Source organism: Phyllostomus discolor, chromosome 11 (genome assembly GCF_004126475.2).
Source record: "Phyllostomus discolor isolate MPI-MPIP mPhyDis1 chromosome 11, mPhyDis1.pri.v3, whole genome shotgun sequence".
NCBI lineage: Eukaryota > Metazoa > Chordata > Mammalia > Chiroptera > Phyllostomidae > Phyllostomus > Phyllostomus discolor.
In genome coordinates, this window is record NC_040913.2 from 48,608,026 (window position 1) to 48,623,630 (window position 15,605).

The following is a 15,605-nucleotide window of genomic DNA, read 5'->3' on the forward strand; positions in this document are numbered from 1 at the left end:
TCCCCATGCTAATTCTGAAGTTTTATGTATTATTTTTCTACTTTAAAATTGGAACTGGACTGATGCATCAAAGTACACAAGACAAAAGCAAACAAAAACCTATTCCACAGAATATGTCCGTATCCCATGCCACACTGTGGTATTTCCACAAAGCTCTGTCAAAAAACCCCCTCAGAATATGAGATATTTTTAATAACCATTACATTTCTCACATGCCTACTTAACAAGTCTAAAATGAATCAATGTTTCTGCCTTTTTCTTGGTTAAATGCAATGTCTGAGAATATCTCTCCATCCTACATGTTACTACCATTTAGCATTTTAGAACCATCTTGCTTTTATAAACCCCAATTAGTTATTAATTTTTGTTTTGAACAATCAATTCTTTACATTTATACCATATTTTTAAGTTTCTTTGCTCACTGTTGCTTTTTGTATGTCATTCTTTCCTTCTACATTGAATTTCCTTTTTCTGAATTATATGTTTAGGAAGACCTGACAGTGAGGATGTATTTATGGTAACTACTTTTGTCTTTCTAAATGAAGATATATTTATTTTGCCTTGATGTTTTACTTATATATTTTTTAAAAATTTCTAAATTGCCAGTTATTTTAGGATATTATTCTATTTTTTTTTCTATTTTAAATTGTTATGGCTTAGAATTTAACTGTCTGCCTTGTCATCCTTTCATACCTGTTTGTTTTCTTTTCCTCTGGTTACTTGTAAGAGTACTTTTGCCTTAATCAGTTTAGATTTGTATCTCATTGAACTTACTCTGTACAAGGCTTATTTTACTTCTCAAATCTAAGTATTCATGTTTTGGATCAATTTTGGATGATTTCATCCATTATTTTCTTGTATCTCCTGGAAATGTATTTGTTGTACTTCATTATTCTGTCATCCATGTTGCTTAGCCTCTCATTTTTATTTACCATGTCTTTAACTTTTTATTTTGTGTTATGGGCAATTTTCTTATATTTATCATTCTATTTACTAAACGTCACTTCAGATGTATTTATTCAAGTTTTTAAATTGTCCACTGAGTATTTAATTTTTCATGATACTTGTCATTTCTAGAAGTAGTATTTGGTTCTTTTTCAAGCCTGATTTTTCTTAAATATCTTCTTTTATATCTTCAATTATTTTAAGCAAATTTTATAGTTTATATGTGAATTTCTTGGAGTTTAATATTGCCCTGAACTGTATGTGCTATATCATAGTGAATTGTATTTAAAATACTCAGGAAAAGCAAGAAACAGAAAAGAGGCTCAGAAAGAATGAAAAGGGATTAAAATGTCATATTCTGAGTATGTCTTCTACAGAGCTTTATGGAAATGCCACAGTGGGGCATGGGGTGTGGACAGATTCTGTGGAATAGGTTTTTGTTTGCTTTTGTCTTGTGTCCTTTGATGCTTCAGTCCAGTTCCAATTTTTAAGTTAATTTCTTAGCATAAGTGTTCCCAGAACATGTGTATGGTGCAGAGGACAATTCCAAACTTAAACTTTTGTGCAGTACATATCTACAGTTATGCAGTTACCTTCATCTCAAACCTAGTTCAAGAATGACTGACTTTCTTTCGTTGATGGGTATTGGTAGGGAGCTACAGTAGTCTACTTTTCTTTTATCTTTTATTTCTAGCCCTTGAGGATTGCTATTACTTTCCTGCAAGTGCTAAAAGGATGCTTGTACTATTTATTTAGAATTCAGTGGCAGGGGTTTTAGAAAACTAAATATTCTATGTTGCCAGAGCCAGAAGTCTATGAAAAATCATTTCTATTTATTTAAAAATAAATAATATGATATGGACTAATTTCAGAGTATCATTTACATGCAAAGTATGTTAGAATGTGAAAACTTTGGGGATTAAAAATCTAATTAGTTTCTTGTTTTAAACTACCCAGCAACTATTCTTTCTAAATTTGCATTAGAAATTTCTTTTTTGGGACTTCCGGCCAAGATGGAGGCATAAGTGGATGCATCATACCTCCACGCACAACCAAGAGTGGAACAACAACAATAATTTAAAGGCAGAATAACATCCAGAACTGACAGAAAATTTATCTGAATGGGAGCCAGACAGCCAAGAAGTTGAAATAGATGCATTCATCCAGACCGGTAGGAGGGGCAGAGATGAGCAGCCAGGCGCAGGTTGCAGCTCTGAGAGCAGACAGAGTTGGGCGCATAAGGATTCTGAGGACACGTAAGGCATCTGGGGCATGCAAGATCACAGTGGGTGGACCCTGAGTATGCAAGTGGCAGCTGGCAGACCCAGTGAGCAGGCGATTGTGGAGCAGGGCAGAGCACACAACCCAGGATCCCAGAGAAGGGACTGAGGACCCACAGAGAACAGGGCAACCGTCATTGTTCCCTCTCAACCCCGCCCCCACATACAACATCACAATCTAGCGACTGGGGTGCCCAGCCCTGGTGAACACCTAAGGCTCCTCCCCTCAACATAACAGGAGTGACCAGAAAAAAAAAGAGAGATGGCTCAAACAGAAGAGCAAATCAATGCCCCAGAACTCATCCTTTTAAGCAACCAAGAGATAGCTAACCTATCAGATGCACAGTTCAAAACACTGGTGATCAGGAAGCTCACAGAATTGGTTGATTTTGGTCACAAATTAGATGAACAAATGCAGGTTATGATAAGAGAAATAAAGGGAAATGCAAGGGAACCAATAGTGATGGGAAGGAAACTGGGACTCAAAACAATAGAGTGGACCAGAAAGAAGAAAGAAACAATCAAACAGGAAAGAATGGAGAAATAAGAATTCAAAAAAATGAGGAGAAGCTTAGGAACCTCCAGGACATCTTTAAATGTTCCAACATCCGAATTATAGGGGTACCAGAAGGGGAAGAGGAAGAGCAACAGATTGAAAAGATATTTGAACAAATAATAAAGGAGAACTTCCCCATTCTGGCAAAGGAAATAGACTTCCAGGAAATTCAGGAAGCTCAGAGAGCCCCAAAGAAGTTGGACCCAAGAAGAAACACACCAAGGCACATCATAATTACATTAGCCAAGGTAAAAATGAAGGAGAGAATTCTAGAAGCAGCAAGAGATAAGGGGACAGTCACCTACAAAGGAGTTCCCATCAGACTGTCAGCTGATTTCTCAAAAGAGACCTTACAGGCAAGAAGGGGCTGGAAAGAAGTATTCCAAGTCATGAAAGACAAGGACCTATATCCCAGACTGCTCTATCCAGCAAAGCTTTCATTTAGAATGGACGGGCAGATAAAGTGTTTCTCAGATAAGGTCAAGTTCAAGGAGTTCATCATCACCAAACCCTTATTTTATGAAATGTTAAAGGGATTTATCTGAGAAAAGAAGATAAAAAAAAACATGTATAGTAAAAGGACAGCAAACTCACAATTATTAGCAACCACACTTAAAGCAAAACCAAAGAAATTAAGCAAACAACTAGAACAGGAACAGAACCACAGAAAGGGAGATCACATGGAGGGTTAGCAACAGGGGAGTGGGAGGAGGAGAGAGGTGGAAAAGGTACAGAGAATAAGTAGCATAGATTGTAGGTTTAAAATAGATAGGGGGAGGGTAAGAATAGTATGAGAAATGTAGAAGCTAAATAATTTATAAGTATGACGCGTGGACATGAACTACAGGGGGGGAATGTGGGTGGGAGAGGGTATACATGTACAGGGTGGAGGGGAGTGAAGAGGGGAAATGGGACAACTGTAATAGCATAATCAATAAAATATATTAAAAAAAGATTTTTTTATTTTAGATTAATATTTGACTTTTTAATTTTTTATGCATTTATTTTCATTAGTTATTGTATTATTTTTCCATATGAACACATGTAAAACTGCTTTTACCTACTCTGGATATGTTAGCACTTAATATTCAGAGGAGTTCTTTTTTTAAAAAGTTATTTATTTATTTATTTTTAGAGAGAGAGAGGAAGAGACGGAGAAAGGGAGAGAAACATTAATGTGTGGTTTCCTCTCACATAGCGTCCACTGGGGTCCTGGCCTGCAACTCAGGCATGTGTCTGACTGGGAATAAAACCAGCAACCCTTTGGTTCACAGCCCAAGCTCAATCCACTGAGCTACACTAGCCAGGGTTCACAGGAGTTCTATTTTTTAATCATTTTTAAATTTTTGTTTGAATACAGTTGTCTCCATTTTTCCACCACCACTTTCCCCACCCTACCTACCCACCTCTCACCCTCAATCCTACCCACCTTTGGCTTTATCCATGGGCCATTTACACATGTTCCTTGATGACCCTTTCCCTTCTTTCCACTATTATCTCCCCTGCCCCTTCCCTCTGGTTACTGTCAGTTTGTTCTTTATTTCAATATCTCTGGTTACATTTTGCTTGCTTGTTTGTTTTGTTTATTAGGTTCCACTTATAGGTGGTGAGATCATATGGTATTTGTCTTTCACCACCTGGCTTGCTTCATTTGTCACAATGCTTTCTGGTTCCATCCATGCTGTTGCAAAGGGTAGGAGCTCCTTCTTTCTTTTTGCATAGTATTCCATTATGTAAATGTACAATAGTTTTTTGATCCACTCATTACTGATGGGCACTTAGGCTGTTTCCAGCACTTGGTTATTGTAAATTGTGCTGCTATGAACATTGGGGTGCATAGGTTCTATTGAGTTAATGTTTCAGGATTCTAGAATATAATCCCAGCAGTGGTATTGCTGGGTCAAAAGGCAGTTCCCATTTTAGTTTTCTGAGGAAATTCCACATGGTTTCCACAGTGGCTGCACCAGTCTGCATTCCCACCAACAGTGTAATAGGGTTCCCTTTTCTCCACAACCTGGCCAGCACTTATTGTTTGTTTATGATGGCTATTCTGACAGGTGTGAAGAGGTATCTCATTGTGATTTTAATTTGCATCTATTTGATGGCTAGTGATGCTGAGCACCCTCTCATATGTCTCTGGGCCCTTTATATACCCTCCTTGAAGAAGAATCTGTTCAGTCAGACACTTGTCTCTTTTGGAGGTCAAATGCTTTTCTGACATATTATTGGCAAATATATTTTCCCATATGGTAGGTTCCCCTTTCATTTTTCTGATGTTTTCTTTTGCTGTGCAGAATCTTTTTATTATGATGAAGTCCTGATTGTTTATTCTTTCCTTTATGTTCCTTGCTCTAGGGGACATATTGTTGAGAATACTGCTGTGTGGAATATATGAGATTTTCATGCCTATATTCTCCTCTAGGACTTTTATGGTGTCATGACTTTTATTTATGTCTTTTATGCATCTTCAGTTTATTTCTATGTATGGTGTAAGTTGGTGGTCAAGTTTCATTTTTTTGCTTTTATCTGTCCAGATCTCCCAACACTATTTGTTGAAGAGATTGTTTTACTCTATTTTATTCTTCTGTCCCCTTTGCCAAATATTTGACCATATGTGTATCTCTGGGCTCTCCATTCTATTCCATTGATCTAAAGGCCTGTTCTTATGCCAGTACCAGATTGTTTTGATTGTGGGGGCCTTGTAATGTACTTTGATATCAGGTATTGTAATCCCAGCTATGTTTTTATTCTCAATTCTTACTATTTGGTGTTGATCATTGTTCCACATAAATTTTTGAAATGTTTGTTCTATATCTGTGAAATATGTCACTGATATTTAATAGGGACTGTGTTGAGTCTATAAATTGCTTTGCATAGTATGGATATTTTATGATGTTAATTCTTATAGTCCATGAAGATGGTATATGCTTCCATTTATTTGTGTCTTCCTCAATTTCTTTCTTCATTGTTGTGTAGTTTTCTGAGTAAAGGTGTTGCAACTCCTTGACTAGGTTTACTCCTAGGTACTTTATATTTCTTGTTATAAAAAGTGTAATTTTTTTTCCTGATTTCTATTTCTGAAATTTGTTATTGGTGTATAAAAATGCCTTTGATTTCTGAATATCAACTTTGAACCCTGCTGTTTTGCCAAATTCGTTTATTAGGTCGAATATTTTGTTGTTGTTGTTGGAGTCCACATTACTTTCTATGTACAGTATCATGTCATCAGTAAACAATGACAGTTTTACTCCCTCCTTTCCAATTTGGGTGCCTTTTATATCTTTGTCGTATCTGCTCTCTGTGACTATGACTTTCAATACTATGTTGAATGGAAGTGAGAAGTGATGAAAGAGGACATCCTTATCTTGTTTCTGATCCTAGTGGTAAAGCTTTTAGTTTTTGCCCATTTAGTATGTTGTTGACTGTAAGTTTCTTATATATGGGCTTTATCATGTTGAGGTATGCACTCTCTTCTACTTTGCTGAGTGTTTTTTATTATAAATGGGTGCTGTACTTTATCAAATGCTTTTTAGGCATCCATTGCATAAAAAGCAATGTTCCCGTGTTCCTGTGTTCCTCTCTCTCTCACACACTTTTTCTTCCTCTTCTTAAAGCAGTCCTTTTAGCATATCTTGCAGTACTGATTTTGGAGGTGTAATCTTTCGGTCTTTTTTTTTTTTTCTGGTCTGGTAAACTATTTCCCACTCCATTTCAATTTAGAGACTTGTTGGGTAGAGCAGTCTTGGTTGCAGGCCTTTGCATATAAATACTTGGAATATTTCTTGCTATTCCCTTCTGACATGTAGTGTGTCTATTGAGAAATCAGCTGCTAGCCTTATGGAGTTCCCTTGTATATTACTTCTTGTTTCTCCCTTGCTGCTTTTAAGATTCTCTCTTTGTCCTTAAAACTTGGCATCTTAATTATGATGTGTCTTGGACTAGGCCCCTTTGGGTTCATCTTGATGGGGACCCTCTTTGGCTCCTGAACTTGCATAGCCTTTCCCCACACCAGGTTCAGGAAGTTTTCTATTATTATTTTTCATCAAAGTAACAAAAGTATTCTTTGCTCTTTTCCTCCTCCTTCTGGTATTCCCATGATTCAAATTGTGTTTTGTTTCATGTTGTTTTGCAGTTTCCTTAAAGTATCTTCATATTTTTTATTCTTTTTCAATGCAGGTGCTCTACCTGGGTGTTTCTCTCTACTTTGTCTTCCAGCTAGTAATTTAGTCTTCTGCTTCATCCAACCTGCTTGTAATTCCTTCTTGTGTATTTTTTATTTCAGAAATTGTATTCTTAATTTCTTCCTGGTTTTGTTTATATTTTCTATTTCCTTTTTCAAACTGTTGTATTTCCCACTCAGTTCCTTGTATTTGTCACTGAGTTACTTGAGCATCTTTATAACCATTCTTTTGATGTCTATATCTGATAATTTGTTTGCATCCATTATATCTAGCTTTTTTACTGGGAAATCTTCCATTACTTTTGATTGCAGGCTCTTTCTTTGTCCCCCCATTTTAGGTGACTCTTTTTGTTTGTTTCTGTGATTCCTGGTGCTGTGCTCCTCCAGGTGTCTTCATAGGGGTCAATGTATGTGGTAGGGTTCTGTGGGATTCAGTGGTGCAGTCTCTTTGATGTGCATATCTGAATGCTTTAGAGTTGCCCTTTCTTCTGTTTGTGTGGACTCTGTTGTTGTACTTAGTCTTTACCCATTGGTGGCTCCTTTGATGGTGGGTTCTCCCCTCTAGTGGATTTTCTGGCATTCACAACTCCTGCCTTGTCTTATATGCTGTTGTATGGTTCTTGATTAATGCAGTATTACCAGACAACTAAACCATGCCAGCAAAAAGAACCCCCTTACCACATCAGGAGTCTCAATTGCAATTGAGCCATGATTAATAAAGGTGAAGAGTGATTGTGGATATTATAAGAAATGGCCATGGCAATATGAGATGACTAAAAGAGGGGAATATGTAGTGTTAAGAGGCAGGAAAATTTATAAGAGTTGGGATAGAACCAAGGTGAAGAAAGGGAGAGAACAATCTTTACAACATACGTAAAACATGAAAGGGCAATGTGAACAATAGGGTAAGAGGAGAGAAGAGTATATTATGAGATTTGAAGTAAAATTGAAAAGGTACTGGACCAACAGGAGCAAAATTTCAGAAAATCCACTGCTGGTTCTATGGCAATGACAGCTAAATAAAATTTAATAAAGGTGTAATGGGAAAAAGGATATATAGAAAAGTTAAATATTAATATGAGATGTCTACAGTAAATAAAAATGATTTTGAGAGGATAGAGGAAGTAAACTAATAAGAGTAAGGAATAAAGCCCAGGTTGAGAGAGGGCGATAAAATAAAAAAAGAAAGAGAGAAAGCAATGAAATAATATTCCTCACTCAAGTGATCAAGTGCAGAGCAAAGGCAAAATGGAGTAAGATAGTGGGGGATTATTCTATAGGATTTAAAGTTCAAGCAAGTAGTGAACAAATATGAGTTCCTTTGGAGAAGTACAGCAATAACCATGATATTTCACCCAATTAGCCACTCTTTATAAAAGGTGAAGAGGAAATAAGCCTCTTATTACAAGGGAAAAAGAATGTGACCTGACTTAAGGAAGAACAGTGCTTATGCAAGGATAGTAAGGAAATAGTGAGGAAAGGATAATGAAGAAATAGTGAGAGTAAAGGATAGAAATTTGTCATAGTGTGAGAGAAAATAAAGTTAACCACAACAGTAATAAAGCTCAGGAAGTTGGTGAATTAGATTAAGACCAGGGAATGGTGCTGTGTGGGATTTGGAATAACAATAGTATTTTATATATATGTGTGTGTGTATATATATATGTATGTATATGTATATGTATATATGTGTACACACACACACACACACACACATACATATATAAAATAAAAAGTAAAAGACCAAGAGTAGTGTGTTATTCGGAATACAAGTGAAGTGAAAGTAGAAAAATTAAAATGCAATATGAAAGGGAGAATAAAAAACTCAATAATACAATAAAAACAAACCAAAAAAATAAGCAGAAGAGAAATAAAAACAAAACATGCAAGTTCTGAAGGATAGCAAAGTGAAATTTGTCTCAGCTTTTGGTGTTTGCTTTCTGATTTCCTTCTGGATTCATCTCAAGTTTTCTCAAAGTTCCTGGTCTTATTTTCTGACTCTTGCTGATTTCAAACCTTTCAAGCCAATTTTGCAAGTCTTCCCAGATCCTGCAGGCAGAACAGTCTGGGCTCAATTTTTTCCCTTTATTGTGGTTCTACAAGGATGGGGGCTGAGTTTGGGCCACAGTAATCACAGGTGCCCAGTTCCCAGCCCACTCCCTTAGAGCACTGTTTGGCCCATACTGTCCACTCTTCACATTTGGCCAAGCTGCACCAAGAATCCACCTCATTTTGCAATGCTTTGATCAGTCCATGAGGTACACTAAGTAGGGGCAAATCATGTCCATCTTCCTCCCTCTTTGTTGGCCTGGCTGCTGTGCCTGTGTGAGGTCCCAGCATGCATCTTAGGTTCCCTATTGAAAAAATATCTCTCTGGGTGCTGCTGCCTCTCTGCGCCCCTGCTGCCCCACTTTGATCAATCTTTGAGGTGCCCTGAGTGGGAGAAAATTGTACCCACACTTCTGGAGGGGTATGAATATTTAGTAGACTCTGATGAATCAGCCACCCCTCAGGTAGCAAGGAAAAACTATTGGTAGACTAACTTAGCCATCTTACAGAACTCTTTCACCAGGGAGACATCATCTCTAAAAGAGGTGACATCTTATTCACAGTGCCAACAATGGCAGTGTAGGGCAAGCTCTGTGTGTGACGACACCTTTTCCCCCATGTAAAACCCAGTACCCCCTAGTGGGGTAAGTTGTAAGGTAAATCTTGTAACTAAAATCCTTCCTCTTTCCTTTAATGTTGAGACCACTAAGATAGGTAAAATATCTTCTCAGGAGAGTCACACGCCCACATTTGGAATTTTAGAAGACTAGTGTTAACATTTAATTCTGCCTATTGAAAAAATTTTAATCTATTAGACTCTGAGTGGACCTTCTGTCTAAACAAACTCTACACCTTCCAGAACCCAGAGGGGAGAAAATGTGTTCCTGACATCTTATGTGTTTTTTTTTAAGGTTTTATTTATTTATTTTTAGAGAGGGAAGGGAGGGAGAAAGAGAGAGAGAGAAACATCAATGTGCGGTTGCTGGAGGCCGTGGCCTGCAACCCAGGCATGTGCCCTGACTGGAAATCGAGCCTGCAACACTTTGGTTCGCAGCCCACACTCAATCCACTGAGCTACGCCAGCCAGTGTGACATCTTATGCTTTTATAAAATTGCAAAAGACAGATATTTAATTGCAATCAGTTAAGATTGCTATTTTTAAAATGTCCCCCTCCATCATACTTCTCCTTATATTGAGTGGTGTTGGAATGGCTAAAGTCTTTTTTGGAAGTAACAAAAGGAACAATGCATTGGGGATTCATTTAGTTTGGGTTTTAGTGAGGTATATTTACATGCAACACCCTCACTTCTCTGTACAGTTATTAAGCTAATATATTTCCTATGTAGAAACATACTCCAGAATGCAACAGAAGTAATGGATAGATTTGTTTTACTGTTTGACGATTTATTAATAATAAGGAATAACTAATACATATGATTTACTGGATACATTGAAAAGATTTCAATTTCTTGCCTATTTGATACAAAATATTGACATCAATGAAGAAAACAGGAAACATATTCACCACTACAATGGGATATATGATGCATTGCTAAATGAGTGTCATTAATTTAAAGAATATTTAAGATTGAGAAAAGAGAGGCTTCTGGCAAGATGGAAGCATAGGTATGGTACACTTTGCCTCCTCACACAACCAAAAGAAGGACAGCGACAACAATAAAATAAACAGAACTGCCAGAAAATTGAACTGTATTGAAGTCCGACAACCAAAGAGTTAACCAAAGAGTTAAATTAGAAACATTCATCTAAATTGGTAGCAGAGGAAGTGAGTGAAAGCCAATGGAGAGCTGAGCAAGCAGCAATGTTCCCTTTCAGACTCCTCCCCCACATACAGTGTTACAACACAGTGACTGGGTTTCCCTGCCCTGGCGAATACCTAAGCCTCTGCCCCTTACTATGTAACAGGAAAGTGGAAACAAAACAATATGGCCCAAGTGAGAGAACAGATCAAAGCTCCAGAAAAAGTACAACTAAGTGATGGAGAGATAGCCAACCTATCAGATGCAGAGTTCAAAACACTGGTAATCAGGATGCTCACAGAAATGGTTGAGTATGGATGCAAAATAAAGGAAGAAGTGAAGGCTATACAAAGGGAAATAAAAAATATATATATATATATATATATATATATATATACAGGGAATGAACAATGAATGAAAGGAAAGCTGGGCTCAAATCAATGGTTTGGAGTAGAAGGAAGAAATAAACATTCGACTAGAACAGAATGAAGAAACAAGAATTAAAAAAATGAGGGGAGGCTTACGAACCTCTGAGGCAACTTTAAATGTTCCAAAATCTGAATCATACGGGTGCCAGAAGAAGAGAAAGAGAAAAAAATTGAAAACTTATTTGCAAATATAACAAAGGAGACCTTCCCTAATCTGGCAAAGGAAATAGACTTCCAGGAAGTCCAGGAAATTCAAAGAGCCCCAAGAGTTAGACCCAAGGAAGCACATATATATATGAAAAAGATAAGAAAAGATAAGAAAACAATCTTAAAAGCAGCATGAGAAGAAGGAAACAGTTACCTACAAAGGAGTTCCCATAAGGCTTCCAGCTGATTTCTCAAAAGAAGCCTTGCAGGCAAGAAGGGGCTGGAAAAGAAGTATTTGAAGTAATGAAAGGCAAGGACATTCATCCAAGATTACTCTATCCAGCAAAGTTATCATATAGAATAGAAGGACATGTATAGGGCTTCCCAGTTAAGGTCAAGTTAAAGGAGTTCATTATCACCAAGCCCTTATTATATGAAATGTTAAAGGGGCTTATCTAAGAAGAAGAGGATAAAAAATATGAACAATAAAATGACAACAAGCTCGCAACTATCAAAAACCAAGCCTAAAAAAACAAAAACAAAAATAAAAATGAACTAAATAAACAACTAGAAGAGGAACGGATTTACAGAAACAGAGATCACATGGAGGGTTATCAGTAGGTAGGGGGAGGGGAGAATGAAGTAAAATTTCAGGAAAAGAAAGCATAAATGGTAGGTACAAAATAGACAGGGGGAGGTTAAGAATAGTATGGGAAATGGAGAAGCCGAAGAACTTATGTGTATGACCCATGGACATGAACTAAGGTAGGGGAATGGTAGTGGGAGGGGGAGTACACAGCAGAGGGGAATAAAGGGGAGAAAAAAATGGGACAACTATAGTAGCATAATCAATAAAATACATGTTTTTTAAAAGGTTAAGAAAAGATCAAGGTCATACTCCTAAAATAAAACTGAGTACTGTGGAATGCTCAGTCCTCCAGAAAATGTAATATATATATATACATATATATATATATATATATAAAATCACTAATCACTATGTATTTATATATTTCTTTATTTAGCGATTAGTCACTATACAAGAAAATTCTAAAGACCTTAAATCACAGAGTTCATATATGAAAGTTAATAGAGATTTCTCCACATTTAACAATTCTAAGAAATAAAAAAGGAAAACCTTATCAATTAATTCTGAAGCTGAAAGTTTCTAGCTAGAAAGAAAAGATTTGAATTAAATTATCTACATAGCAAATACTATTAAAATATTGTTTTCATAAGGAAAGGAAGTCAAAGAAGAACCAATAACATGTGGAAAAAATGCAAAGGTATCAGGCAGTTAACTAATAAAAGTATGTTGCTAGATTTTGTGATTTTTCTGGTATTTGTCAATCACTGTAGCCTAACCACCAAGGACCTGGCCATCTATACTCCTTGTCATTCTGAATTTTTCCAACTTGGTTTCTCTTCAATAGTATTTGATAGATCAGGAATTTCTCAGAGTTGTCTGAACAAACATGACATCAGATTTCAGGACACATACCTTCATGGCAAAGATAATAAGAAAAAGCAGCCACAGTCTTCTTAAATGGGAGTGTTATTTTGGTTCACATGAGATTCTTGTGGGCTTAAAAGGGAATCTCAAAGTCCACATTGTGTCATGAAAGAATATGTTTCTGAAAAAAGAAAACAAACTTCTCCCCCACACAACTACTCTCTCTCCTTCAGATCTTGTCATTTTTTTTTTTTTCAAAAAAAGGAAGAGGTGTTAATGCACACACAGATAGTCAATGTAACTAGTAGGTAGCTCTGAGAAACAAAGGCTTGTGAAAATACTTCCTGTTTTTTCTGAGATGTTTCCGTTTACCTGATCATCACTTTAACTAACATTATGAAGAATTTCATGCAGGCAAAATAATTTGAAATATTAGAAATAATCAGTTATTTACATCATTAGGTTTTAGTTTTCCCAACTGCAATATGAAGAGTTAGAACAAAATGATTTCCAAGGTCCTTTTATAGAACTAACATTTTATGATTTCAAACTAATAATGTTAACATTATTTTGATATGTTAACTTTTGTTCATTCTTTTAAGTCTTGAAATCAAGTCAACAGGCATTGATTAAATACTAACAGGGCATGTAACTCAGAAAAGTACTTTCTCATAGGACACAGTTGAGTTCTTGAAAATGTAAATGAAATATATATTTTTAAGTGAATCGACATTTATTTTATGTATACCATAAGGTTTTCTGTTTTCAAGAATCCTATGATGAAGCTTTTTGAACAGTTTACTTATCTAGTATTTCAAGTTCAATTTTCTTTCTTTTTAAAAAAAGATTTATTTATTTTTAGAGAGGGAAGGGTGTGGGGAGGGAGAGAGAGAGAGAGAGACATCAACGTGCGTTTGCTGGGGGCCATGGCCTACAACCCAGGCATGTGCCCTGGCTGGGAATCTAACCTGCAATGCTTTGGTTCACAGCCCGCGCTCAATCCACTGAGCTACGCCAGCCAGGGCCAAGTTCAATTTTCTTTAAAAGCAAAAGGAGGTATGGTAATACTGGATGCTTGCACTACACTGAATCTCATTTTCCAGAGAATAGCATTGAGGCAATTTGAAGTTGCTGAACAGTGAGGGCAGTCCCAGGATCAAGACAAGAACTCTGGCACACCCCCTGACACCAGTGTCTCACATGTCTTGCCTGGTTAGTTTTCCTGAGAATTAATGTGTTAATGTGTCCACATGATGAACTTTCACAAAACACGCTGAGATCTGAGACACCAAGTACCCTCTAGGCAACATTTCATGAAAAAAAGATAACCTCCTGGATGCTGTTGTCAGATTGTGATGAGACTGTCTGTTTGGCAGTGCAATGACACTCCAGGTGTACAATTTCCCAAATTAAAACCATTTATTTATAGACATACAGTGGGAAAATAAACCTCACTCTGCTGCAGACTTCTTTGTAGCCTCTCTGTTTCTCAATATAACCCAGTCCCCACCTCCCATTTTTAGTTGACAAGAAAGCACAGTTGGTGGAGTGGCTGGCTCCAAGTTTCCAAGGAGTGCTAGGTGGAGGGTGTCAACAGGAGGGATATATTTGCTTCTTTGTGTTCTTCCTTGGGCTTCAGTTCTAGGTGAGGACCACACAAACAGGGAACAGATCTTGTTCCTCACATCACTTGCATTAGCGGTAATACTAAAGTATTATTAGAAGTAAAAAGCCATAGTGGTTGTACCAGTCTGCAATCCCACCAACAGTGCACTAGGGTTCCCTTTTCTCCACAACATCTCCAACACTTGTTTGTTGCTTTGCTTATCATGGCCATTCTGACTGGTGTGAAGTGGTATCTCATTGTGGTTTTAATTTGCATCTCTCTGATACCCAGCTATACTGAGCATGTTTTCATGTGTCTCTGGATCCTCTGTATGTCCTCCTTAGAGAAGTGTCTGGTCAAGTCCTTTACCCATTTTTTAATTGGGTTGCTTGTCTTCTTAGAGTGGAGTTGTGTAAGTTCTTTATATATTCTGGAGATTAAACCCTTGCCTGAGGTATCATTGGTAAGTATGTTTTCCCATACAGTTAGTTCTCTTTTTATTTTAATACTGTTTTCTTTAGCCATAGAGAAGCTTTTTATTTTGATGAGATACTATTTGTTTATTCTTTCCTTTATGCCCCTTGCTTTAAGGGACATATCAGTGAAAATACTACTGTGTGAAATACCTGCAATTTTCCTGCCTATGTTCTCCTGTAGGACTTTAATGGTGTCATGGCTAATATTTAAATCTTTTATCCACCTCGAATTTATTTTTGTGTATGGTGTAAGTTGGTGCTCAAGTTTCATTTTTTTCTACATATGGAATTTTCTAAGAAAGCTAAAAATGGATCTGCCTTTTGATTCAGCAATTCCAGTGCTAGGATTATATCCTAAGAACCCTGAAACACCAATACAAAAGAACCTATAAACCCCAATGTTCATAGCAGCAGAATTTACAATAGCCAAGTGTTGGAAGCAACCTAGGTGCCCACTGGTAAATGAGTGGATCAAAAAATTATGGTACATTTACACAGTGGAACTCTATGCAGCAGAAAGAAAGAAGGAGCTCCTACCCTTTGCAATAGCATGGATGGAACTGGAAAGCATTATGCTAAGTGAAATAAGGCAGGTGGTGAAAGACAAATACCATATGATCTCACCTTTAACAGGAATCGAAACAACAAAACAAACAAGCAAAATATAACCAAAGACACTGAAATAGGGAACAGGCTGACAGTGACCAGAAAGGGGAAGGGATGG